Here is a 13,367-nt window from a genome sequence, read left to right as displayed (position 1 = left end):
GCTCCTGTAACAGACAAAACACCTGTTCAGGGTTGCAGTTTTTTGTTGTTTTCTTTTAATTAATCTGTGAAATTGTCAAGTCAACCTGAGGATATTTTTTTCTAGACTAGTTGTTAGGTAGAAATTTAAGTTGTGTTTTCTAGGACAGGAAATCAACTTTCCTCTCTCAGGGTTAATCCTGTGCTGGTATATGCTATTTCCTGACTAGACAGGAGAACTTCTTTCTTCATAGTTGTATCTTTTGTTTATTTTTGGAAAAATTAATCCTTGGTACACTAACACTTTCTGTGAATCTGTAGAGCCTGGTAGAGTTTTCTTTTCTTATATTTCATAGTACTTTTTTCCCCTATATATATTTCCCTGAAAGGTTTCCTCCATCTGTTTTGTATTTTAATGCTTGGATGAGGCTCTGCACTTTTGGTGATGTGGCCATTTCCATATAGGGCTTTATCTGTTTTGCCTTTAAAAATGTATCAGCTTTGCAAATCAGAGGCTAATGATTTATAGCCCAAATGGTGCTAAAACTGTCTCACTACTGGGCAAACAAAGACTTTCATTAAATGTCAAATAATAGATGGTGAACATGAATTTTATTTCCTCTTCTTTAAAAATTACCATTAAAACTAGCAGGAAAATATGAGAAAAGGGGTGAGCTGGTCACAGATTTTTAACATATTTGTTTTTAATCAACAGTTGACATTTAAAACCTGCCCAGTTTTGTAGTTAATTGTGACAAACTTCAGAAAAAATATCCATCAGAGATACAGTTCCTAATCGTGAATTTTGTGTATAATCTAGAAACATTGCCTAATATTAAAATATTCCATCATGTATGAATGAGTAACCACCTATACAAACTATATACATATATATGTACATGTATATATGTATATACACACCTTTGTCTATCTATTTTTATTAGATTTTTACATTGCTGGCAATACAAGGAATTCAGAGGATAAAATTCTCCAACAACTACAGCTTGCAGCAGACATGAAATGATGGATAGATGGATGACATTTAACTCAGAATAAGCCCTATTTGATGTAGAAATGGATGACACTTCTGAGGAATTGAAATTTGGAAAGACATTTCCCCCTACAGTAACATTCACCAAAAACTTCATTTTGATACTTGTGTCTTACTTTGTGAAGACATGCAAGGAGTACACTGTGGGAAATTCCCTATGTGAACTCATCTGATGTCAACAGAAACTGATGTTGTCAGAGTGACTGACAATACAATCTATTTGTAGTCTCTGAATGTATTTGATAAGACTTTCAACTTAGTTCAGCTAGATGATAGGGTTGAATGCATGTTTCTTCTAATTGAAACTGTAATACATCATGAAATTTTTAGGACAAACTTTGCAGTCTTATGACTTTATCAAGATATCTGTTGATACTATTAAGATTTTATGTGAATATATATTGAATAAATATTAAATGTTGAATATTTATAAATACCCTTGACCTTGAAAGCATGCAACTATTTTAATGGTATGAAGAGTAAATCATTATAATAATAATGGTAATAATCATGTAATACAATGGTAGACATTGTACTTAGTGTATTAATATATATGCCTTGGTATCAAAAAAATGTGTGTGTATACACACAAAAAATATATTAGAAAAATCTTATCTAAAAATGCACATTATTGCTATGCTAAGATCCACAAGAGTCAAAGAGGACATGAAATGCCCTGGAGAGACAGGAGTAAAGATTGAATAGACTAATCTAGTAATCTGCCTTTCTGATGTATTTTCCTAGTTGCTTTGTTCAGAGAACAAAAGCAATGCTTGTTTTAGTCTTCTAGTTAGTGTTGGAGATTCTAGTGTATTTTCTAATTTCTATAGCAGGACTGTCCTGTCATTTCAAATATACCCACCTTCTGCACATTCTGAGTAAATGTCACTCAGGAGTAATGAAAATGTTCTGTCTCATTTTTTGAGAAAACTATGGGAAGATCCTCTGTTTGCTTTTGTTCCAAAACTTTCCATTAGTGGAATCTGAATCTCTTCTTTGCTACCTTGACGGAAAAGGACAGGAAAAGTTTGAAATTTGTTTAAGTAACTTTCCTAAATAACAGCAGCAATATTTTATCTCTCAGCTGCCTCTGCCAAAGCTTATTCTAATGTTTCTCCAAATACTTTTATTCTTCCCTGCGTATTTAGCTGATGCCAGCAGATGCTTTAGCCTGTGTATCCGCCCTCTAGGGATGGAGCCATAAATGTCTTCCTTGAAACTGCAGTTAATACCATTCCCTCACAGCAAAACTTAATGATTTCACATAAGAATCAAAAAACAAATGAAGCCCCTAACTAAAGGGATTCCAGTTATAGTTTACTTTCTTATCCTTGTTTGAACTCAGCTGTCTATAACCCTTGAAAAGGTTTCTCTCTTTAAAATTCATGGCTAGGAGGTCATTCTGCGCTCTGTGCATGATGCTCATAGCATATTACTGACAGGGATGAAAGGCAACAGGGGAAAAACAAGCACTGAACAACCATTTTATTTGACCATCTTGTATGGAGTAGATCTGTGACCAAAAAAGGAAATAATTTCCATTAAACTGTAGATGGATAAAATAAGACAATTGGATAAAATAAGTCTAACCTATGTGAAATGAATTTCCTGAATGAACTAAGCACTATGCTGTTGAAACTGAACAGTTAACTTTCACTCATACTTAGGATTTAGAGAATACTATGACAGTTGGCATATGATTGTATAAAAAGAGTGGTATTATGTATTTTACCACAGTTCATGGGCTACAGAAAAGCTTAAAATATGCTAAAAAGTAGAAAGTAAATGAGAAGTATGTTATTTCCTGAAAACTCAATTCCAGAACTGATCATATGCTTCATAAGAACCTGATTCATGATTTTTGCATGAGTAGGCTTTGCATTATGGGATGTTTGTTACCAGCACAATGTTGCTTTGAAGACTACTAAGGGTATCCTGAGTGATAAAACAAAAGAGACAAATGATATGTTCTGAAGATGGAGTACTTACTATGAAAAATTCACTTGAAGAAAATATGACACTTTTTTTTTTTTAAAAAAAATCATTTTTGTGACATAGATGAATATGAAACTTAGCAAAAAATGTTTTGTAAGGTTGGATAAATTTTTAATAAAACAACATCAAAAAAACCACCATATCATTTTATAATGTAATTCAGTTTCCTTCCATTGATTTAAACAGGTATTGAATTGACTTAAAGGCAGCCACATCAGCTTCTATCACCTAGGGGTTTGGTCCTGAATGTGTAAGAAAATGACTTCTTAAAATCTTTTTGATATTTATAGTACCCATGTTATGTAGAAGGGCTGATCATACCTCAGCAAAACACAGTCTGCAACCAAATGAACAAAACCCAAATATCTCACCATATGACCTCAGTTTAGATTGTTCTGTCTATATACATAAATATAAATATATGTAAAATATGTTCAAATGAAAATTACAAATTCATTATGATCACATGTCTTGTCTTTGGACATTCACATGCATTCATTCATTCATTCTTTACATGAGTTTGCCCCTGAAGTATGAAGTCTGTAACTGGGAAGAGAGTAACTTCTCTAAATCTCAAAGTACTGTAATCCCGGATTTGAAAAGTAAAGTGGTACCATTACAGCAGATAATTGTAACTCTGGAGAAATAGGTCAGAGCTGCAGTTCATCTCAGTGCTGCTACCGACAAATGAGGTCAGTTTTTCCTTTCTTTTATTGTGTGTTGCTTTGAAAGGAAAGATCTCGCTCTGTATTGATAAGAGGACCTCATTCTCAAGCAACAACACCAGAAAAGTTAAGAGTAGCAATTCAGTCTTTAATTGATCCCACCACAAGAGAGTTATTGTTTACATTGGAGGCTTTCAGAATTACCCCTTGTGCATCACACCCAAAGCATGCACAAAGAAATGTCAATCTTATGATGCTCTTTTTAGTATGTCTCATAAAATAGTGTACATCCTTACAATTAAATAGCATACAGCATGCAGGAAAACACAATAGCATTTTCTGAATGTCCTCAGCATGAAGAAGAATAAATACACAGACTCATTTATGTCTTTCTCTATGTGCATTCCCTGGTTACTTACTTAACAAAAGTTGTCTCTATAGAACTACTAAAGGAAATGAAAATAAGAATCTCCACATTTTTATAATTACTTTTATGGAGTGTACTCATTCAAGAAGGAATTTTGTGCAGCTGGCATAGGCAGCATAACCACAAAAAATACAGCCTGACTATAAATTCTCTATGATCCCTAAGGAAACTTAAGGAAACAAGCTATTGCAATGCAGATTTCAATGGTTCCCTGAAGAATTCCACACTTTCCCAAATCCTTCCCTGAGGAGATTTCACATTTCAACAATTTATACTCAAATGTAATTAATTTTGATGGCCCCTGCATACATCCTTGATGCTTACAAATCTGATCAAATTTCATATTACTTATCATATGAGACCATCACCTTAGGTCAATACATTGTGAGCTACCATGTCTATACTTACCTTGTAGCTGTCTTCATTCTCAGTGAAAGTGGTAAGCTTGAATCACACTGGTCTCCCTGAATTAGCTGAAATGCAAAGAAATAGCCAATAAATAGTCAATTAAAGGTTTTTGCTATCAAGTACTAGAAGCATGGAAGATACGTGCAGACTTTCTGTATTTTAGATAATGAGATACAAACCCAATTTTGATTCAAATAGATTTTGTGCCTAATATTGTCAATTTGAATAATAAAACACATTTGCAAGAACATTGATGAACCCTTGCTAGATTCTTGTTTGCAAGTATTTACAAATTCATGCTTTCTGTTAACTGCAAGTATTTGGACAGAAGTTAGTATTTATGCAGTTATTCACAAATTGTAAAAATCTGATCAGTCTTGTGTTAGGATTGAACTGTTAATTCTTTTCTGATTAAAAAGGAACCACGGAAGTTAGCAGTCAACATTTTTTAAGTTCTCTGTTTCAGTATTGGTCTCTATATATCCATCAAGTATTAAATATGTACAGAAGAAACCTTTTAAAACAATGAAATATAAATGAATCACTTGGTGGAGGCAATGCATTTTTCTGCCAAGTTTTACACAGATCAGTATTTGGGCCTTCTTATGCAGGGATAGGAAAGTCTAATGAATTTGGCAAAAGGGAATCAATATGAGAAAAATTAATTTAACAGCTTATTCTTATTTTTCAAAGTGACAAATCTGGTGGCAGGTCACGAAGAATACTAGGAATTATCATTTTCCCACTATGTAGGTTGTCAGATAAAGGGAACTAGTCTGTTTCTATTCCCCATCTGACTGATCTTTCTCCAGAAGCGTTACAAAGGCTTCTGCATGAAAAAAACGATGATATTTAAGGGAATATATATTTACATTTCATCAACGCATATATTTTAAAGTATAAACATTATTTATCAATGAGTCAATATTTCATTGTCTATATATGCTTCACAAATCACATATGAGTTTCCCAGTTTAACGCTCGAATATGGTGGCCAGAAGAGAGAGTTCTGACAAAAAGGGAAAGGCATAACTGAACGAGTAAAAACTGGTAACAGTAGGCAAGCAGGCTTGTTTATCTGACTGCCTTGAGCAATTTGGGAAGAACTACCAACAAATGACAGCTATCACTAGTAATAATCATGGCATATGAGGCACTTCCCTGAAAAAGCCAGATGGATTGAACTATAAAATTACAGAAAAATAAAGGCATATCTGATTTGGTATGTTTTTTACATTTGTTTTTATTTGACCCCATTTATGATACATTTAAATTGCTGCACTCTGGTAAGTATAATTATTTTTTCTACAGCTTCAAATTTGTCTTCTATTTTTTGCCCAGACATTCTCCCCTCCATTCTTTCCTTTCCTTTTCATGTAAATAAGACGAAGACTGTATTAGCCAGACTGGCTCCTAAAATTTTTAGCTTGTGTGTAGAGGAGATAAAGTAAAAGCAAAAGAAATGCAAATCACATGTCAATCCCTCATGGAAACAATAAAACTGACTATCTAGGATAAGGGTAAGTTCAATACTGAGTCATGAAACACAGATTACTAGTGTTTCAGGTATGATAGTATTTCCATAGCCACCTGATAGAATGGATGTTCATTCTTCCAACTTGATGTGCCTCTCTCAGGAAATAAACATCATTCTCATGTGCCTTATTAAAAGAACCAATAATAAACTTTGGTAAAAATGGAATAAGTAAATATCCTGGATCCCTCAGTGCTGGAAGCAAAAACATTACTTTCGCAAATGCTGTATGTGGCATGTTCATGCTGGAGTTCTAGACAACATTCTCACAAAGGTGAAGTTACCCAGGGACCCTAAGGTCTCAGTAAAACTAGTATTTGGATACATGCTTGACTTAAATGCTCACATATAGCTTTGATTTGTACATTTAGGCCACCATTTTTTATACTTATTCTCTCTTTTTGTACAAAGCTAGTCAATTTATGACATTCTTGATGTTACATAATTTTTCACTGATTCTCTTTCTGTGTGATTCTTGACTATAAATATTTCTGAACATTCTCTCAAGCTACATGCAGAAGTCCCCTTCAGCTTTAGACTTCAACAGTTCAGCTACCAATAAAACGAAACTCATAAACAGAAACCCTAATGACCTGTGACAGTTTGCATAAACTCAATAGCTGTTCCACTGAGATTTGGAAGAAAACGTTGCAGTCACAATATTCAGATTGTTACATGAATTGAGCAGGGTTTGATTCACTTTCTAGAAATAAATTGTTTAAATTTCATTGAAAATGCACAATAATCATCTTCCTAAAAATGTGGAACTATGATCAACTAGATTTTTTAATCCTTTTTTGTAGTAATGATTTCCCCCACACCTTAATCAAATTAAAGGAACTATTAAAGCTCACGAATAACTATGATAGTTTCATTTAGGTCACTTTGTTTTTTGTGAACACTTTCAATTTAAAATACATGCTCAAGTAACTTCTCTCTACCAAACGCAAAGTACTTTCCTTTACAGCTGCCCAAAAATAATAAAGGATTTGAGCTCTCTTAACTCTTATTCTCTAAACTCCAAGGGGAAAATATTATTACATACTGAGAGTCATTATATGGTTCCAGCCAAGTCAGAAAAAAACCCACTATTTTTACTGCCTATATGATAATTTCTGAGCAATAATGGAGAATTTGGGAATTTTTGTAGATAAGAGTTTCCTAGAGGAACTGAAGAGATCTCTGTGCAGTCTTTGTACAAGCGTATTGGTAAGAATTTCAACTTGCAGCATTTTGTACCTAATCCAAAGTCTGCAGAACTCATTTGGAGTTCTGTTTATTCCAAAGGGTTTTCATGCTTGTAGTAGGTAAAATGTCTTTCTAAGCTGGCAGGAAACTCGTGCTCTTGAGTAGTGCTAGGGTATTGCTGTAGGAAAGCATAATGTAACCTTTCAAAGATGTAAAACTATGTTCTGACCACGATGTAGTTATTGAACAGAAGCCTCGTAACATTTTAATAATGTGGATTCAGAGTTTAAAATCTTGTGGGTACCTTTACATTGCACCTGCCTAGCAATTTCTCAGCATTTCTACTGGACATGGCAACCTTCTCAAACATTTCTCAGCCAGGAATTAGTGGCTTTCAAAAACCACTGTTGCTCCTTTCATCTTTCATACCTTCCAGAAAAAACACTTGATTACATGAAACATATGAAAACAGTATCAGAATATGTTTGCCATATGAGGTGGATCTGAATACTTCGTAACTTCCCTTTTGCCTATTACAGTTCGTTTCCTTGGACATTGCACATAATAATATCAAATCCTTACTGCCTAAAGATTTTGCTGCCTTGAGATGCTGCTTTCACTTTGCGGTTGGATTCTCTTTCTGCCTGTGCTTGCCAAGCCTTTGCTTTAGCACTGTGAAGTAGACAGTCACAGTGAACAACTAACATTATGAGCAGGATGCACCATGTCCATATTTGATATGTGTCTCAGTAACGGCTTCCTAGGGGTCTCAAAGTCATAGCAATATAAAGTACATGTAACAAGATTTTCCTACAGTTATGAGGAAAATGTGAGGCATCTTTGTCACCTGTGCTCTCTCTCAAGAATTTTACACAATCTCGAACACAAGAATATGTTCGCTAATCAAGTCTGATAGTCACATCAACACAAACTGACACAGAAGCCATTTCTTAGAAGAATCTTCAAAAGAAAAGTAAATAATCTAATGTAATCAGCACTGAGGCTATACCTCCAAGTACATCTATCTTTTCTCTGCTTATTGTACGATTAAGGGTTTTCGGTACTCACACTGTCACAATCATTTTCAGCATGGATGATTTATTTCATGTACAGGAGAAACAAAGGAATAAGAGAAAAGTAAAATCTTAGCAGAAGATGAATGTTTCCTTTGTGCAATAACCACTTATAACCACTTTGGGAGCAAAAAAGATTTCTTAAATTTCTTCAAGCTTGAACATATTTAGTAAATTATATCCCTTTCTAATCAGTTAGCTTTGTTTTACTTCACTGATATTTCAGAATAAACTTTACTGAAGAAGCTGAGAAATATGCAGCAGTGAAAAAAAAAACAGGAGCAAGATGGTAGGATGCATAAAGGAATAAGCTGACGAATAAGGCAAATGTTGTAGTGCCTTTGTATGAAGCAACAACATATTTCTCTGCAGACAGTCTGCACAGCACTTGATACCTCACTTCATGAAATACACTGTAGAAGAATTAAGAGAACAAACGATTAAGGGATTAAAAAGTCTCGGATTTCATAAAGGACGGAAAGGTTTGAGACTCTGCATTTGAAAGAGAAACTCGGACGGTGGATGTGATGAAGTATACCAAATAAAGGAGGTGACTCCGAAGCTTCTGTCTCTATACCTCATCACCCAGGAACAGGATGATGTTCAATTAAATTAGAGGTGTGAAAATCAAAACTGACACCAAAAAACCTCTCAGTAACTAAACGTGGAACTCAATGTTACCACAAGTCATCAAGTCCAAAAGCTTACCAAGAGTCACAAAGAGGCTCTACAGATTTGTAAAGACATCAAGAATATCAAATTTTTTTGCATATTAAATGCCATGTACAGTGATTTAGGTTGATATGTAACTATTGGAAACTAGAGTGAGAGCCAGTTTGGAAAGCTATAGGTAGGTTCTTGTACCTTTTTCTGAAGCATCTGGCACTGCTACTATAAAAAAGAATGGAATTTGGTTTTGAAGTTAACTGAGTAATTTGTAAAAATATTCCTTATTTCCTTTTCTTTTTCCTTAACACATAGATTTACTTACTTTCCTTGCCATATCAGTCCTGTTATACAAAACATAAGTATACAGAATCTTCCTTTATAACAACTTGACCAATATGGAATAATTCAAAGATTTCATACCTATTTATGTTGGCCAGAGGAAAAGTAACGAAAGCTACCATTAAAAACAGAAGATGACTATTGATTTTGTGTTTGCGTGCGTGCAGCGTACAAGAAATAATTTTATTTAGAGATTGTAATGAGGACACTTTTTTCCTTATGCGTCAATTTTATTGCAAACATAGTATGTGTGTGCTTATGTATGTTATTTTGGAAGATAATGTTACAGCTGAAAAAAATGTGTACTTCCTAACATTTTCCCAGTACTCTATATATGGCTCCCTATATAATAGTTCTTTAATAATGAATACTGTTGTTCTAACATAAAAGCTACTGAAAGCCATCTTCTAACTGTCATCTGTTTTTACTTAAGTCATTCTGAATGAGTTGATTCTTTTTTCTTTTTTTCCCCCCTTTCTGTGCCCTTTTCTAGTAACTCATCACATGCAGATCAACTGAGTGAGAAAAAGAAAAGGTTATCACAATCAGAAAAATTATTAAATTATTTAGTGCAATCAAGTATTTTTAATGTTTCACCCTTCTACACAGTTACCATTTTCTGCCTGAAAATCATTATTTGTAAAGAAATTATGCCTGTTCCTGCAATACCTTAAGAATATATTTTAATTTTTTTTCTTTAGATTTTGACTCATCCTACGCAGTTTGAAACAAATCTTTGAATAGGAGCTTAAACATCACAATGGGAAAATAGGCTCCAGAACACCTTTTGGAGTTAGTGCTGTAGGCTCAAAAATTGGAACAGAACTGTACCAAAATAATATTTCTATCCCTGATTTACTCTTAATGCTTGAGGCCAGATTTTACGTTTTGAACCCTGTGCTAGTTAGACTCTAACTCATCAGCAGTCATTCTTATTTAGCAATTACATTTTACTTGCAATATAGTCACCAGTCCAAAATGTGACTGTTTTTCTGCTCTTTCCTGGCTAGTAGCAGAACATTCTAATTTATTGAGCCAAATCTTTGCATTTTCACAGAGGTTTTACTCAGCACTTAATTTAACTGGTGAAATCTATTCCCCAAAATGATTCCAATGTTATATTTTAGAAAATAACAAACACAAGTTTTCCAAGTTTTTACTGATGAAATTACTGAAAAAAAAATATTTTGTGATATGCCTAATTGTTTACATTTATGCACATTCATACTGCTATATAAACATTTTCTAAACTGTTTAGTTTAAAACAGGAGACTGCTCTGATGATTTTTCCTAAATGAACAAAGGCTGGTTACACAGCATGTTCAGGGTTATGCGGTTACTGCAGTTGCCAGAATTAGACATAAATGTCTGTCAATTCCAAAAGAGAATTGAGAAAATTCAATAGAACCAATAAATAAATAACACACATCTACTGCCTAAAATCCAAATAATTCTAAAAATAATAAACTTTAAAAGTGTTAGTTACATAGCAAACTTAAAGCAAAACCGAGATTAAAACCATACTGACGAGCAATTATGTCAATATACTTCTCAATGTATCTTTGGATATGTTACCTTTCCTTTAGGGGCACCATGAAGAGCTTTGAAAACTATAGGACACTATTTACAAGCCAAAGCTGAGTTTGTGTCATTCAAGGAGGACAGCACTTAAACACAGGGAGAAATCAGCTAAGACAGATCTGAATCACCTTTATTCTCTTAAAAATCTTACGCTCTTTCAGCAGTGAAGGCCTCCATATTTTAATGACAAAGGCAGCATGGCTCGGCTTCCTTGACAGGGCTTGGAGGCAGGTCCTTTAATGTTCTTGATAGTGTCTTCACCCAAGGAATGTTCTCTTGGCCAGAAAAGGGGGGGGGGGGGAAGGGGGGTGTTCAGGACCCCTTTACCTTGCAGACTTTTGAGATGGGACAAAGAGCTTAATAGGAAAATTAGCATTTTATAACAGTGATAGACTGAAGCCAATACACCCATGCAGTAAAGCTCAGCAGCTAAAACAGGCCTTCTTAAGAGTACTGGAAGGGCCAAACACCCCTCCTCCCCTCAAATGAATACACCTTGTTTCTTTACTTATATATGCTTTCATAAAGTTAACCTAGGATCAATGACATTAAAAAATATGTCCTAAAGAAAGGTCACCGGCACACTAGAACAGAAGCGATGGTATTAAACAGCACTTGAAGTAAATGAATGAGACATTACCTTCCTTTTTCCAATATTCATTACTGTACCAGCTCTTCTTCACTTACAAATGGTTGCCAATCACGACTACAAAAACTAGCAGAGAAGTGTTTGCCCTTAAGTTTTCCCCCTGTGCTTTCCTCTTTGATGGCCGGTGCATCACGCAGTAAATGAATTTATTATGTTGGCCCCTTTTTAGTTGGTGAAATTTTTGTCATTGATGAATGTCCTTTGTTACAGGGAGTCATGATTATGGTATAATTTAAAATTTTCTGTTCCCACTACTTTTACCTCAGCAAGGTTCTGTATATGGGAAAAGATGGTGTTCGATTTGAATGTCCTTGCCGCTGTGAAACGTGGATGGCAATGTTGCTGGAACAAACTCTTGTAAGGTTTCCTGTACTTTCTGTTTGCAGTATTGCCAAGACTATTCCTTGGATAGTTTTTTCACAGTAACTTGGAATTTCACACTGTAGATAAAAGCAGTGCAAAAGCAAAAGAGAAGCAGAGTTGTGGGGGGGGGGAAGTGTATTTCAGGTTAGCTGTGTTAAATTCAAGAAACAGCCAGCCGAAAGGAAATGAAAAGATTCCTTCTTCCCCACCTCCCCCTTTACCAACTAATAATTTCCTACCTAATGTTTCCTTCTGCTTTTCCCTGCCATCCATCAAGAGTGGCACAGAAGTTGCTTCTACTTTATCTGTTATTTACTGACAATTGCAACTTGACCTCTCTTCGGGGGAAAAAAAAAGGTTTGTAAGCATACAGTTCATTTATTTTGAACAGCCTCTGCATCTGTGTTTAAAGTTTGAAGCAATTAAAATGGCCTAGTAGCATGGCTGGCTTATCCATGTTTTTAAAAAATAATGTTCAAGTAATGTTCTTTCTTGGCCTGGGGAAATCTAGTCCCTTAGGACTTTATGTGCTCTTGGCATTCAACACAAAGCACTGTATTGTGTTTACCAACAAAATCAAAGTAGAAAAGTATAAAGCAGCTCTTCTCCCCATGACCTGCTGAAAAGGTTGCTGGTCTCTTGAGAAACCTACCAAGGCAGCCTCCACTCTGCGTGTGTGAAATTGCTCATTTGAGAAATATTTCCACCTCCAGCTTCTCCAAGGACATCTGTTTAACTTCCGACTTTTTTTAAAAAAACACCTTTTAGTCTGCAGCTGAAAAACAGGAGACGTGTTAGAGTCAGTTCTGGAAGTGCTGCTAAACTCTTGCATGCACCGTGCTTCATGCCAAAGTGTTACAGCACTTGGGTCTCGCATGCAATATTGTCTGTGGTGTAACCACAAGAGCAGCTTCCAAATCCTGTAGATTTAATGAGTCTGATACGTTTCGTGTCCCAAAGCAGAGCAGCTGGAAACCAGAAGAAAAACTGAAAGCTTCATTTCCTAAGGAGTATAGGTAGAGAGAGCACCTACTACTAGTGATAAACACTCAAAATACATTGATTCAGTAGATTTATGAATGGAAAAGCAAAGATGCCCGAATTCCAGGAGCAGCTTCCTTAATGAAACTATATTTCTTGCTGAGATAGTAACTGTTAACTGTATCATAAGATAATGATTGCAAGTCTCTTGGCTTATCTTTCTAGTACCAAATACATACATAGACATCACAGACAATACCTTTAAAACACTCATTTGCTAGTGCAAAAATCCAGATGAATGCCCTTGCTGTTTGTCCTTCAAGCATACATGAAGTACTGCTTGAAACATCAAGATCCTTCCTGCTTTACACAAGCCAGTTATATCTGTCCAATATTGAATATATTTTTGTCAGAGGCCAAGTGGAAGAGCCATCCTTCTTTCGCACGGAAATGAACACGATCTTAA

The sequence above is a fragment of the Rhea pennata genome, chromosome 4 (assembly GCF_028389875.1).
Source record: "Rhea pennata isolate bPtePen1 chromosome 4, bPtePen1.pri, whole genome shotgun sequence".
NCBI classification, from domain to species: Eukaryota; Metazoa; Chordata; class Aves; order Rheiformes; family Rheidae; genus Rhea; species Rhea pennata.
Note: the sequence above shows the minus strand (reverse complement) of the source record.